The sequence below is a fragment of the Elephas maximus genome, chromosome 13, assembly GCF_024166365.1.
Source record: "Elephas maximus indicus isolate mEleMax1 chromosome 13, mEleMax1 primary haplotype, whole genome shotgun sequence".
Taxonomy (NCBI): Eukaryota; Metazoa; Chordata; class Mammalia; order Proboscidea; family Elephantidae; genus Elephas; species Elephas maximus.
In genome coordinates this window covers 40117285-40132857 of record NC_064831.1, presented here as the reverse complement: position 1 = coordinate 40132857, position 15573 = coordinate 40117285, and positions in this window count along the sequence as shown.

Below are 15573 nucleotides of genomic sequence, written 5' to 3'. Positions count from 1 at the left end.
GAAGACCCTACTTGCAAGTCTGTCTGTATTTGACCTGACTTGGAACTCACCCAATGTGAAGAGACTTTTCCCGAGAGACATCTGTCGAAACAAATTACTGGTAATTGTATAACTTTGCAGCTGCCTGAGGAGGTGCATAGCAGTAGGAGTAAACAATAGACTAAAAAAAAGCTTAAAAGGAAACACTGGAAATGAGATGTTCACAGAGGCTTTGAAAAGCTCTGAAATATTCCTGGGAATCTAGAAGAAGACACACATACATATATCTGGACACATGCCTAGGGCTATGTACATGCTCAGGAATGAGCTGAGAAGATCTAAACTGTCACTTGTGGTTGGTCTCAAGAATCTGTGCAATTGGGAAGTGAAGATAGATTCAGAGTTGTCAACTACCTGGCTGAATGTTGCAGGTGTATCCCAACATGCAGAGCCACTCAAAAAAGACTGGGAGACTTATTGGTTCCAGACGATTAAGGAAATTTCTAGTCAACTATTAGCTGACCATCAAACTAATGAAGTAGAGACTTCAGTGGCCCCACATGACAGAGAATACAAACTTTAGATAATTCGCTTAGAAAATCACTAGACACATACACACACACACACAAAACTACAAGAAATAGCTGTGTTGTTGGGTGCCATTGAGTCAATTCTAACTCACAGTGAACCCATGTGACAGAGTAGAACTGCTTCATAGGGTTTTCTTGGCTTTAATCTTTACAGAAGCAGATTGCCATGTCTTTCTCCCTCAGAGCCACTGGATAGGTTTGAACGGCAAACTTTTTGGTTAGTAGGCAAGTGCATAACCATTGCACCACCAGGGCTCCTTACAAGAAATAGCAACAACAACAAATCCTGAGGGTGGGGCCGGATTCCCTGCGTTGCCAAAATATCTTAGTTAAAATGTCCAGTATTCAACAAAAAATTATAAAACAGGCAAAGAAACAAGAAACTATGGCCTACACAGGAAAAAGGGCAATCTTAGTTTTTTTTTTACAGAAACTGTTTCTGATGCAACCCAGATCTTAGACTTCCTAGACAAAGACCTTAAATCATCTGTTTTAAATATACCCAAAGAACCAGAGGAAACCATGCCTAAAATTAAAGGAAAGTGAGAAGCGTCCCACCAAATAGATTATATCAATAAAGAGATAGAAATCACAAAAAAGAACCAAATAGAAATCTGGAGTTGAAAAGTACAATCACTGAAATGATTAACTAGAAGGGCTCAACAGAAAATTTGTTACAAACAAAAACTCTTTTCTTCTCTTATCAGGCTTAAAAGAAAACTGCATAAAGCAATAATTATAAATTTGTGTTGATGGGCACACAATACATAAAACTATGCCACCAGGGTTTCCCACAATACATAAATATGTAATTTTATGATAATAACAGCACAAAAGAGGGGGAAGGGAACAGAGCTATATAGGAGTGAAGTTTTTGTATACAATTGAAATTAAGTTGGTATTAATATGGACTAGATTGACACTTCTTAAGATGTTCATGGCAATCCCAAGGAAAATAACTATGAAAATAACTAAAAATATGCCATAAATGAAACAAGGGATTTAAAACTGTATGCTGCAAAATATCTATTTGATACAAAAGAAGGAGGAATAGAGGAATAAAATAGATATAAAACATATAGAAAACAATAGTAAAATGGCAAACATAAAGTGTATCCTATCAGCAATTACATTAAATATAAATGGATTAAATATGTCAATTAAAAGTCAGAAATATGCAGAATGGATTTAAAAAAGAAAAACATACCAACTATACGCTGTCTGCGGGAGATACAATTTGGATTCAAAACACAAGTATTTTAAAAGTAAGAAGGAAATGAAATACTATTCAAATAGTAACCAAAGAATAACAAGAATGTCCATACTAATGTCAAAGCATATTTTAGAAAAAAAATTGTTGCTAGAGACAAAGAGGGGTATTTTATAACAATAAAAGTGTCAAGCCATCAAGAAGGTTTAACAATTATAAATATGTATGCACCTAACAACAGAGGCCCAAAATATATAAAACAACTGACAGAACTGAAGGGAGAAATAGGCCATTCAACAAGAGTAACTGGAGACTTGCATATCTTCCTTTCAGTAATGAATAGAACAACTAAACAAAAGATCAACAAGGAAATAGAAGATTTGAACAACACTAGAAACCAAGTAGACCTAATAGGCATGTATAGAACACTCCACTCAACAACAGCAGAATATACATTCTTCTCAAGTGCACATGGAAACATTCTCCAACTTAGATCATATGTTAGGCCATAAAATAGTTCTCAATAGATTTAAAAGGATTTCAATCATGCAGATATGTTCTCCAACCACAGTGGATTCAAATTAGAGATAAATGATGGAGACAATATGGGAAATTCACGTATTTGCAAAAATTAAACAACACATTCCTAACAAACCAAGGGGTCAAAGAATACAAAATAAATCACAAGGGAAAACAGAACATACTTTGAGATGAATGAAAACAAAAGCACAACATACCAAAACTTATGGAGTACAGTTAAAGTAGGCCATGGAGGGGAATTTATAGCTGTAAATGCCTATATTGCAAAAGAGGGAAGATCTCAAATCGATAATCTAATTTCCCACTCTAATAAGGTAGAAACTAAACCAAAGCAAGAAGAAGGAAGAAAATAAAAAGCTGAGTAGAAATAAATGAAATGTAGGCTACAAAAGTACTAGAGAAATTCAACTGAACTGAAAGTTGGTTCTTTGAAAATATTAATAATATTTAGCTAGACTGGTCAAGAGAAAAAAGAGATTAAAATTAAAAATGAAACGGGCATCACTACCAATTTTTCACAAATAAAAAGGATTATAAGGGAATTCAATAAAAAATTATATATTGACAATTAGAGTAAACTTGACTGCAATGAGTTGGTGGGTGGTGCAAATGGATAAGCACTTGACTACTAGCCAAAAGGTAGGCAGTTCAAACCCACCCAGAGATGCCTTGGAATACAGGCCTACAATTGCTTCTGAATGGTCACAGCCTTGAAAACCCTATGGAGCAGTTCTATTCTGCACTCATGGGTTAAACATGAGTCAGAACCAACTCGATGGTTGTCCTAGAAAATTGTAAATTACCAAAACTGACTCAAGAAGAAATAGAACTTCTTAACAGACCTATAACAAGCAATAAGATTAAATTAGTAATAAAAAAAAGTGACAGACCAGATGGCTTCACTGGTGATTTCTACCGAATGCTTAAAGAATCAACACTGATCCTTCACAAATTCTTTCAGAAAATAGAAGATGAGGGAACTCCTCCCAACTCATTCCATGAGAACATTATTATCCTGAAACCAAAACGAGACGAAGACATCACAAGAAAAGAAAAACTACCGACCAAAATCCTTTAAGAATATAAACACAAAAATCTTCAACAAAATATTATCAAACTGAATTCAGCAATATATTGAAAAATATACACCATATTAATTGAATAAAGGAAAAAAACACAGGATCATTTCAATAAACACAGGAAAAGCACTTCACAAAAATCCAACATCCTTTTACAATTAAAAAAAAAAAAAAACCTCAACAAACTAGAAATATAACCTGATAAAAGGCATCAATGAAAAATTCACAGCTGACATGATGTTGTTGTTATTGTTGTGAGGTTCTGCCCAGTTGGTTCTGACTCATAGCGACCCTATGTACAACAAACAGAACAAAACACTGCCCAGCCCTGTACCATCCTCACAATCGTTATGTTTGAGCCCTTTGTTGCAGCCACTGTGTCAATCCATCTCATTGAGGGTCTTCCTTTTTTTCGCTGTCTACTTTACCAAGCATGATGTCCTTCTCCAGGGACTGATTCCTCCTGATAACATGTCCAAAGTATGTGAGACAAAGTCTTACCATCCTCGCTTCTAAGGAGTATTCTGGCTGTACTTCTTCCAAGACAGGTTTGTTCATTCTTCAGGCAGTCCGTGGTACATTCAATATTCTTCACCGACACCGTAATTCAAAGGTGTCCATTCTTCTTCTTTGGTCTTCCTTATCCATTGTAAAGCTTTCACATGTATATGAGGCAATTGAAACACCATGGCTTGGGACAGGTGCACCTTAGTCCTTAAACTGGCATCTTCGCTTTTTAAATCTTTGAAGAGGTCTTTTGCCGTAGGTTTGCCCAATGCAGTACGTCGTTTGATTTCCTGACTGCTGCTTCCATGGGCATTGATTATGGATCCAAGTGAAATGAAATCTTTTATAACTTCAACATTTTCTCCGTTTATCATAAGGTTGCTTAACAGTCCACTTGTGAGGACTTTTGTTTTCTTTATGTGGGGGTGGAATCCATACTGAAGGCTGTGGCCTTTGATCTTCCTCAGTAAGTGCTTCAAGTCCTCTTCACTTTCAGCAAGCAAGGTTGTGTCATCTGCATATTGCAGTTTGTTAATGAGTCTTCCTCCAGTCCTCATGCCCGTTTTATTTCATGTAGTCCAGCTTCTCAGATTATTTGCTTAGCATATAGGTTAAATAAGTATGGTGAAAGGATACAACCCTGACACACACCTTCCCTAACTTTAAACCACACAGTATTCCCTTGTTCTGTTTGAGCGACTGCCTCTCGGTGTATGTGCAGGTTCATCACGAGCACAATTAAGTGCTCTGGAATTCCCATCCCATTCATGGCAATGTTATCCATAATTTGTTATAATCCACACAGTCAAATGCATTTGCATAGTCAATAAAACACAGGTAAACATCTTACTGGTATTCTCTGCTTTTAACCATAATCTGTCTGACATCAGCAATGATATTCCTTGTTCCAGGTCCTCTTCTGAATCCAGCTTTAATTTCTGACAGTTCTCTGTTGATGTACTGCTGCAACCACTTTTGAATGATCTTCAGCAAAATTTTACTTATGTGTAATATTAACGATATTGTTTGATAATTTCTGCATTCTGTTGGATCAACTTTCTTTGGAATAGGTACAAATATGGATCTTTTCCTACTTGTTGGCCAGGTAGCTTTCTTCCAAATTTCTTGGCACAGATGAGTGAGCACTTCCAGCAGCGCTGCGTCTGTTTCTTGGAACATCTCAATTGATATTCTGTCAATTCCTGGAGACTTGTTTTTCGCCAATGCTTTCAGTGCACCTTGGACCTCTTCCTTCATTCAGTAACACTGGTTCTTGATCATATGCCACCTCCTGAAATGGTTAAAGGTTGACCAATTCTTTTTGGTACAATAACTCTGTGTATTCCTTCTATTTTCTTTTGATGTTTCCTGGGTCGTTTAGTATTTTCCCTGTAGAATCATTCAATATTGCAACTTGAGGCTTCAATTTTTTTTTTCAGTTCTTTCAATTTGAGAAATGCTGGTCAAGTTCTTCCCTTTTGGTTTTCTATCTCCAGGTCTTTGCACACTTCATTATAATACTTTACTGTCTTCTCGAGCCACCCTTTGAAATCTTCTGTTCAGCTCTTTGACTTCATCATTTCCTCCTTTTGCTTTAGCTACTCTACCTTCCAGAGCAACTTTCAGAGTCTCTTCTAACATCCGTTTTGGTCTTTTTTTTTCTTTCCTGTCTTTTTAATGACCTCTTGCTTTCTTTATGTATGATGTCCTTGATGTCATTCCACAACTTGTCTGGTCTTCGATCATTAGTGTTCAATGCCTTAAATCTGTTCTTGAGATAGTTTCTAAATTCAGATGGGATATATTTAATATCATACATTGGCTCTCAAAGACTTGTTCTAATTTTCTTCAACTTCAGTTGAACTTGCATGTAAGCAATTGATTGTTACAAAGTCAGCCCAGCCTTGTTCTGACTGATGATATTAAGCTTTTCTATCATCTTTTTACACAGATGTAGTCAATTTGATTCCTATGTATTTAATCTGGCAAGGTCCGTGTGTATAGCTGCCATTTATGTTGTTGAAAAAAAAGGTATTTGCAGTGAAGAAGTTGTTGGTCTTGCACAATTCTATCATGAGATCTCCAGTGTCATTTTTAGCACCAAGGCCGTATTTTCCTACTATGAATTCTTCTTGTTTGTTTCCAGCTTCTACATTCCAATCACCAGTAATTATCAATGCATCCTGATTGCATGTTTGATCAGTTTCAGACTGCAGAAGTTGGTAAAAAATCTTCAATTTTTCAGCTTTTGCATCGCATTAGTGGTTGGTGCATAAATTTGAATAACAGTCATATTAACTGGCCTTCCTTGTACATGTATGGGTATTATTCTATCACTGACAATGTGTACTTCAGGATACATCTTGAAATTTTTTTTGGACAATGAACACGACGCCATTCTTCTTCAATTTGTCATTCCCGGAATAGTAGACCGTAGGATCCTTTGATTCAAAATGGCCAATACCAGTCCATTTCAGCTCACTAGTGCCTACAATATCAATGTTTATGTGTCCCATTTCATTTTTGACAATTTCCAATTTTTCTATATTCATACTTTTTACATTTCGCTTTTCAATTTTTATTTCTTCCAATTTTGCTACTGTATGCAGCTGTTTTTTCCAATTTTGATTCATGCCACATCAGCAAATGAAGGTCCTGAAAGCTTGACTCCATCCACATCATTAAGGTCAACTCTACTTTGAGGAGGCAGCTCTTTGCCTTTTGAGTGCCTTCCAACCAACCTAAGGGGCTCATCCTCTGACATATATCAGACAATGTTCTACTGCTATTCATAACCCTTTCACTGGCCAATTTTTTTTCAGAAGTAGACCACCAGGTCCTTCTCCCTAGTCAGTCTTAGTCTGGAAGCTCAGGTGAAACCTGTCTACCATGGATGACCCTGCTGGTATTTGAATACTGGTGACATAGCTTCCAGCATCACAGCAACATGCAACCCCTCACAGTACAACAAACTGACAGATGCACAGGGGGCTGACATGATATTTAATGATTAAAGACTGAAAAATTTATCCCTGAGATCAAGAGCAAGACAAGCATGTCCTGTTCCTGATCTTAGCGATAAATATACTTACCATTTTACTGGAGGTTCTAGTCATGAAAATTAGGCAAGAAAAAGAAATAAATGCATCTTATTGGAAAGGAAAAAGTAAAACTATCCCTATTTACAGATGACATGACCTTGTATATAGAAAATATCAAAAAATCCACATACACAAAAAAAACCTACCAGAGCTAATTAACAAGTTCCCTACAGTTGCAGGATACAAAATCAGTATAAAAATATTATTTGTACTTCTATACACTAACAATGAACACTTTAAAACAATATTATTTTCAATAGCACCAAAAGAATACATACTTAGCAATAAATATTACAAATGAAGTACAAGATGTGTACACTAAAAAGTACAAAACATCACTGAGAGATATTGTGAAAGACTAAATTATGGAAAGGCATTGTGCATTCATGGATTGGAAGACTTGGTATTGTTAAGGTGGCAATTTTTTCCAAATTGATTTACAGATTCAATGCAATCCCTATCACATTTAAGTCACCATCTTTGAAGAAATTAACAATTTGATCCTAAAGTTCATATAAAAGTGCAAGGGACAGAAAATAGCCAAAACAGCCATTAAAAAGAAGAACAACATTGGAGGACTCTCACTTTCCAATTTAAAAACTTACTATAAGTAACAGTAATAAAAAAAACTGTGTAGTACTTACATCAAGACAGTCATCTAGATCAAGGCAATAGAATTGAGAGTCCAGAAGTAAACATATATATTGTTGTTGTTGTTGTTGTTGTTAGGTGCCACAGAGTCAGCTCTGACTCATAGCGACTCAAAGCGACAGAGTAGAAACACTTCATAGGGTCTCGTCAGCTGTAATCTTTATGAAAGCAGATTGCTAGATTATTCTCCCACAGAGCCACTGGGTAGGTTTGAACTGCCCACCTTTCAGTTAGCAGCTGAGTGCACCACCAGGGTACCTTTAAACTCATATGTCTAAGGTCAATTAATTCAGATAAGGGTGCCAAGAAAATTCAATGGGAAAAGAGTAGTCTTTTCGGTAAATGGTGCTGGAACAACTGAAAATCCACCCGCAAAAGAAACGAGTTCAGATCTCTACCTCACACTACATAGAAAAATCAACGAAAATTGGATCAAAGACCTAACTGTAAGGGGTAAAAATATAAAACTCTTTGAAAGCATGTATGCAAATTTTCATTAATCTGGATTAGGCAATGGTTATGATGCCAAAATCAAAAGTAACCAAAATAAAAATAGATAACCTGGGAGTCATCAAAATTAAAAACTTTTGTGCTTCAAAGGACACTATCCCACATAATGGGAGAAAATATTTGCAAATCATAGATCTGATAAGGGTCTAGCATTCAGAATACCACTGAACATTAAAGAGGCAAATAAACCAATTTAAAAAATGGGCAAATGATTTGAACAGACATTTCTCCAAAGCAGATATACAAATGACAAACAAGTACATGAAAAGATGCTCAAGATCCCTAGTCATCAGAGAAATGCAAGCCAAAACCACCATGATACCACTTCATACCTAGTAAGATGACTATAATTCAAAAGACAATAACAAGTACTAGAGAGGATGTGGAGAAATTGGAACCCTCCTACATTGCTAGTGGGAATGTAAAATGCAGTCTCTGGGTAACACAGTCTGGTAGTTCTAAAAATTCTAATACAGCATTACCATATAATCCAACAATTCCACTCCTCAGCATATACCTAAAATAATTAAAAACATATGTTCACACAAAAACTTGCACATGAATGATCATAGCAACACCGTCATGGTCTCTGAGACAATGTACACAATGGTCCTGCCCCCCAGACTCTGGGTATTGGCCACACTTTCCAGATTCTGAGTAGAGGCCCCTCGGCCCTGGACTTCAGCTCCACCTTCCAGGCCCACTGGGGCGGCAACCCTGCTCCCTCGGCTTTAGATGCTCCATTCTCCTAGTCCATCCCAGTGGCGACTCTACCCTTAGAAATACCAGAGGCCATACCTATACCTTTTGAGACTGAGGCAGCTCGGATTCCTGTGTTGTCTCTTCAGCTTCTGCTTCCTGGTTCCTTGGCCTCTTGGCCCTGGGCCTCACACCTGTATCTGCCCTGCTGGGGCAAGTGTTTCAAAGCTCTGTAGCTCCACCAATAAGTGTCTGGGTGGCACCCCACTCTGCTAAGAAGTCTCCTGCGCACAGACACTCAGCTGTCTTGCTCCATGGGTTGGCAAGCCTAGCTCCACCAATAAGTGCCCAGAGGCACCCCACTCCACCAGAAAGCCTCCTGCGCACAGGCACGCAGATCTCTCTCTCCATGTGCTTGGCTCCAGCGCTGTCTGGTGCTGGTATCCTAGTTCTCCTGCTGCTGGTTCATTGCTTCTGCTGGTCCTCTGCTGCTGTTTCCTGCCATCTGTGCCTTCTCCAGTGTTAACAGTTCTCACTTCCTTCTGAGTCTTCTATCCATTCACAGTTTTAAAACCACTTCCACATTTTAGGTATCTTTTGTTAGAGCAGCACCCCACTTTCTTGGTACCAAATTCTATCTTGGTATTTCTGTTACAGCAGCACTAGATAACCAAGACAAACACTATTCAATAATAGCTAATTAAGTGGAAACAATTCACATGTCCATCAACCGACGAATGGATGGATAAACAAAATGTGGTATATCTATACAATGGTATATTATTTAGCCATAAAAAAGGAATAAACTACTGATACATGCCATAACATGGATGACCTTGAAAGCATTACGCTAAGTGAAAAAGGCAGACATAAAAGGCCACATATTATATGACTCCATTTCCTACAAAATGTCCAGAATAGGAAAATCCAGAGACAGAAAGTAGTTTGCCAGATTTAACAGGGGCTGGGAATAACAAGGAGTGACTGCTAAAGGGTATGGAATTTCTTTTTGTGACGATAAAAATGGTCTGGAATTAGATGGTGATGATATTTGTACAATCTTATGAATATACTACAAGCCACTAAAAATTGAACGCTAAATGGATGAGTTTTGTGTATGTGAATTATATATTAATAAAAAGAAATAAAACTACCTTTAGCATTAAAAACAAAAAGATGATCAAAACCAACAAACTCTCTCTTGCATTTCGTTTTCTAAGGCTTTGTTCTCACAGTGTGGCCCATAGGTCTGCAGCGACATAATCACCTGAGAGTTTGTTAGATGCAACATTTAGGCCTTGCCCCAGACTGAATCAGAATCCGTATTTTAACACGATATCCAGGTGATTCATATGCACGTTAAAACTTGAGAAGCATTGCTCTAATCCAAGAGTTTTCATTCTCCCGCTTTAGGGTATATGTGGGGAAAAAATAAATAAATAAAGTGGGGAGTTTAGGATTCTCCTTTCTAGCCACACTTTGATTTCCTTTGGGGAATTTCACCTTCCCCACTGTGTGCAGTTAGTGGGATGGTAAATTCAGATGCCCTGGATTGGCCTCCTAAAGCTACAGGTATCCTAAAGGATCCCTTCTCTTACTGCTGGCCCTTCCCTACTTTCTGCCTTGCCCTTCCCCACTCACCCCTACTCTGCCCCCAGCCAAGGGACAGAGGGGTATAGCATCAGCTCTGACTGTCGGACTGTCTCCTGGGACTTGAAATCTTGAGTGCAATGACCCAAGCGGCGATGAAATACTTGGGGTTCAGTCATTCTAGGTGGAGCCCTCTGTTGTATATTACTTTTTCCAAACTTGTTTACCCATCAGTTTGTCGAACTCTGCAAATTCTTTCAAATAAATGTCCTTTTTTTCTTTTCTCTCTTCACATTAGCCAGAGGTAGATTCTGTTGCTTGTGAACAAAGAACCCTACCTGACACACTGTTCTTTAATATAACAACACCAGTTTGTACACAAACAGTTCTCTAACACTTTGTTCTCATAGTGTGAACTGATATTAGTAGTGATTGTATTAGTAGATGTCATAATTATTGTTAGTAGGTACAATTACGATTGTTAAGTAACTAAAGGTTGAACAGCTAGGAGGTGGCAAGGGCAGGAGTTACACACAGGAAGTCTGGCTCCAGGTTTGATTTTTACAGTTCATTTTGAAGGGGATGTGGTGGTGGACAGGAATAAGGGAAGGTGAAGAAATTGTGGAAGCGAAGCTACTTTCACCGACCCAGAGCCTTATGCTGCTGTAGGAAGCTTCTGGGCTGATCTGATCTCCCAGGAGCAGGATATGTCTGAGGATTAAGGGTTAGATTAAACATTAATTAAAAAAACCAAACTCATTGCTGTCGAGTCGATTCCAACTCATAGTGACCCTATTAAGGACAGAGTAGAACTGCCCCATAGGGTTTCCAAGGAGCAGCTGGTGGCTTTGAACTGCCGACCTTTTGGTTAGCAGCCAAGCTCTTAATCACTGTGCCACCAGGGCTCTGGATTAAGCATTAATAGACCAAAATGCTAAAATCTGAGGAAGAAAATAAAAAATAGATGCCAGTCACAAATATTTTGTATTGGTAGGTAGTTGATTCCTTTTAAATTCAAAGTGACAGAAACTCAAGTCAAATAATTTTACCAAACAAGGAGAATCTATAGATTCATGTAACCATGAAGCACAAGGCTGGATCCAGGGCGTCAAAAACATTATCCTTTCCCATGTGCCATCTCTGACTCACCTTTCTTCATGATTACTTCATCCTCAGGCCAGCTCTCCTCACCTGGAGCTAGAGATAGCTATCAGAATCTTCCACCTTCATCCACTTTTCAGCTAGAAATCCCAGTGACAAGAGGCAGCCCTTTTGCAAACAAAGTCCTGAAAAGGACTCTGTTGATCTGGCCAGGGGACGTGGGAGCCAAAATTGTGGTGGTAGGGATGAAACAGTCTGATGGGCCAACCCTAAGTCAGGGGCCTACTCATAGAGCTAGAGGGTGGATCACACCCTGTGAAGCACATGGACTAAGAAGGAGGGAAGGTTTTCCCCAAAGAGACTCTAGCATACACACGGTATATGTATAACGGCACTTCAGTGCCCTGCCCATATCCCCATAGCTCTCACTGTTCAACACAAGCCTGAGACTTTACTGAGAAAACTGAAATTCTCTCCCTAAGTGCTTTCTATGGCTGCTGAAGACCAGGACTACCAGGGAGTTGGAATTCACAGGTACAATTTTCAACCAATGATGAATGGGATTTGATTGACAAACACTCCAACTGCCACACCCCTTAGGAGGGACAACTCTGAGGCATGTTCTACACCATCTTCTAGAGACCCCCAGTAGGATTGAGCCCCATGTGCCCATAGGGGGAACCCTGGTGGTGCAGTGGTTAAGAGTTTGGCTGCTAACCAAAAGGTTGGCAGTTCAAATCCACCAGCCGCTCCTTGGAAACCCTATGGGGCAGTTCTACTCCATCCTATAGGGTCAGTATGAGTCAGAATCAACTTGATGGCAACAGGTTTGGTTTTTGTGTTTGCCCATAATGGTAGCCTATTCTCTAACTCCACTTTTCTTTCTCACTTCTCCACTTCCCTAATTCTGCTTTCTGAAATCACCTCCCAAATAACCTATGTACACTCAAATCCTTGTTGGAGGGTTTGCTTCTGGGGACCTCAACCTAAGACAAAATGTATATCATGGTCAATTCATTCATAATGGTTGTCTGTCCATTGTGTGTGAAGATTTGTACTGTTTGGGTATTATCTCTTTGTTTTCACCACAACACTCAGTGTAAATGCCAAGACATATATTTGGTGCTAAAAAATTATTTGTATAATACTCCACTTAAATTTAGAGAAAATATTTATTTATCCAGAAAAGTAAGTAAAGGTAGGTGTGGGTGACTGTGTATCACATTAATTTTATCTTTAGAAGCAAAATAGATGATTTCTCTGTCATCATCCTCTTCTACACAGATCTGTATGATATGGACTACAAAGTGCTGTTCTTTCTTTAAACTTGGCGTTATTGACTGAGCCAAGGCCCCTCTCCCAAAGGAGTTAAAGGGAAATGGTTTTGAAAACAAAGAAGAACTAAAACCTCTAGAAATCTGTGAGCTTCCTGAGTAACATGGCCAGGTTCTTGACAAATAGTTCTACCACAGTCCCAACAGTGAAAAGCTTTCTGACTTGGTTTTGAGTCTCCACAAGAAACACTAGCCAGCAGCCCTGGTGGTCTTTACCTCATTCCCACTGGAGATTTGAGGAGACAGACATTCCGTTTTAAGATCAAATTACACTTCCATTCTCCCTTGATTTAAATGAGGACACTGAGGGCCAGTGGACAATGCTAGGGCTGGGTCTTCATCCTGCAGAAGGATAGGAAAATTATGATTAGCTCTGAATGATTGGAGAGTGTGCGAAAACATGATTTGTGACTACTGGTACTGATACTGCTGTTTATTCAGTGCTTTGTGTAAATACACTGAGAAAGATGTTCTGTTATACCACATCACAAACCAGTGTCATCGGAGGAGCTTGGTGAGGCTAGGACCGAGGCCTCAAAAAAGTATTTCACTGAGGTGGGGAATGTGAAGACCTGAGCCCAGTGATTAAAGAGGCAATGAAATTTGCCTATTTCTGCCTAACAAATGATCTGGCAGTTACAGAGACCTTCTCCACTCTACTCTGCACCTTTTTGGATTTTGCCACAGTAGTGCCATCTTTCCTCACCATTGGAATTTCTGACATTTCTGGGCCTCCTTCCTGCACATATTTCATGGCTTTGAACGCATGCTGAAATATAAATGGAGATTTCTTGGCCAGGACCCTAAGCCACATTTGTTTGCTTACTGGCACACACCACCATGCTACAGGGTCTTTCCTTCAACAGAATTTTTTCTAAACTCCTGATCTATCCAGATCTATGGCAATCTGGGTTCTGTTTTCTCTTCCCCAGATGCACTTTCAGCTGTTGCCTTTGTTCAGTCACCTTCCAGATGTTGTTGCATATTCCACATACTCGTTTTATTTCCAGCACATTTTACCAACTTCTGTGTAGTCCCTTCCATGCCACCTTCCTTCCCCTCAGCCTTCCCCAACTCAGCAAACTCCTGAAACACGCTGCATTGACACTCAATTCAGCTGGCTCTTCTATGCCACAGCTGCGCGTGCCCGGCTCTGAAAGGATGTGGGTCTGTAGGAGGGGCCTTCTCAGTGGGCTCCCAGCCAGGTGCTGTTGAGGTCCCACAGACCGCTGTGTAACAGTCTCTGTAGAGAAGAAAAATGTTAACTGGGGCCCTGAAGTTCAAACTGCAGTTTGTTTTTGAACTTTTTTTATTCTTAGTAATCTTTTTGGTCAAATATCAAACCAGTAAGCCAGAAATGTTTTATAAATTATTGTTGAATGGTGTAAAAATTGTAGAGGTTTCGTCTTTTCTGTAATGCTTCATACACTTGGCACTATTTGGAAATGAGTTCTTGTACACCAATTAATTTTTCAGATAATTGAAACGTCTTTCAGCCCCAATTCTTTGCAAATCTTAACCATTTCTAGGTAAAATGGCCACCTAAAAGGGTTACCTAAAGTGCTCACTTACCTTTCAAAATGCATTACATTTAGAATGTTTGTTATTCTAATGTTTTCCTGGTAGCATAGCGGTGAAGACCTATGGCTGCTAACCAAAAGGTCAGCAGTTCGAATCCACCAGACGCTCCTTGAAAACCCTATGGGGCAGTTCTGCTCTGTCCTAGGGGGTTGCTATAAGTCAGAATTAACTTGAGGACAATGGGGTTTTTTGTTTGTTTGTTTGTTTTGTTTTAGCATCCATGGCATGGATATTAACAGAGGTATCCTAAGGTCTATGTACTTTCCTTTACACCAGGCTTTCTCAACCTCAGCACTGTTGACATTTTGGGTCAGATAATTCTTCGTTATGTGGGAATGTCCTGTGCATTGTAGGATATTTAGCAGCATCCCTGTGCTCCACCCACTAGATGCCAGTAACATCTTCCCAATAATGTCTCCAGACATTGCTAGATGTCTTCTGGGGCCAAAATCACTACTTCAGGCTGAAAACCACTGTCCACTAAGTAGGCCTGACCAGTACAACTAACTCTCCCAGTTCTTTGTATCTACCTTCTGTGCCTAGTTTTAACTCTTCCCTCAGCATCAAATACCAAAAGCAAAACAAAACAAAAAAAACCGATTGCTGTCCATTTCAGCTCATAGCAACCCTGTAGGACAGAGTAGAATTGCCCCATGAGGTTTCCAAGGAGCAGCGGTGGATTCTAACTGCCGACCTTTTGGTTAGCAGGTGAGCACTACACCACCAGGGCTCCCCAGCATCAAATAGCCAACCGTTACTTCTTGTTGCTATTAGAATATCTAGGTACTGCATTAACCTTCTTTCTTTCATAATCTTCTTCCCCAATAACTTTATTTTTATCTTTCTATATCTATTTGTAGAAAAAAAGGCAGATTATAATGGATAACAAAACTGAGTATACAGTAAAAGTAAGTGAGGCTTACAAGAGTAACTGATTTTCCTTTCAGAATAGCATTTACTCATTCAGTGCAGTACAGGAAAAGGGGGCTGTGTTGTACTATAAGAGACCTTCCAACCCAGGCCTAATCTAGTTATATGACTTTAAACAGAATCATCTCTTTTGGGTCTGAGTTTCTATGTTTGTATCTATAGAATTAGACT